Raw genomic sequence first — 572 nt, 5'->3', positions numbered from 1 at the left:
GGGAAACGCAGCTCCGACCGAAGGACCACACGTCAGTGCCCATTCTCGCGCTCGACCATCGAGCTTTGAGACGGCTCGTGCCACGCGCTGTTGCTCGGTCTGGAGCATGGCGGATGCGATGGTCATCTCGACTTCTCTCGCCCAGAGCAGGAGATTATCTCCATCCATCCCCTCAAAGACCTTAACGCTCCCCATGAGCGGCTTAGGTCGGGGGAAGTCATCCGCCACCGACGGTGGTATCATAGACGCAAATGATGCAGACTTCTTCTGCTGTAGGGGCTCTAGCAGCGCGTTTTCGTAACTCGAAAACGCCTCTTGATGCGCACCGATTGCCTCGGGGCCTTGTGCTACAAAATGTTGCACGCCCTCAGGGCCAAGCAAGGACATCAGCTTGTTAAGCCCGTCCTGCATGCCTTGAGGCAAAGAAGAAAATTTCTCCATCCTCACAGAGGATCAGTTTAAACGACCAGGTGTAGATTGACTACTAGTGCTACCAAATGCAGCGGGGCTGCCGTAGCAAAACGCTTGAGGAAACATACTTTAGGTCGCCGACCTTTCGTTCTCTACAAGAA

The sequence above is a fragment of the Plasmopara halstedii genome, assembly GCF_900000015.1.
Source record: "Plasmopara halstedii genome assembly, contig: Scaffold_42, whole genome shotgun sequence".
NCBI classification, from domain to species: Eukaryota; Oomycota; class Peronosporomycetes; order Peronosporales; family Peronosporaceae; genus Plasmopara; species Plasmopara halstedii.
This window is presented reverse-complemented; position numbering follows the sequence as displayed.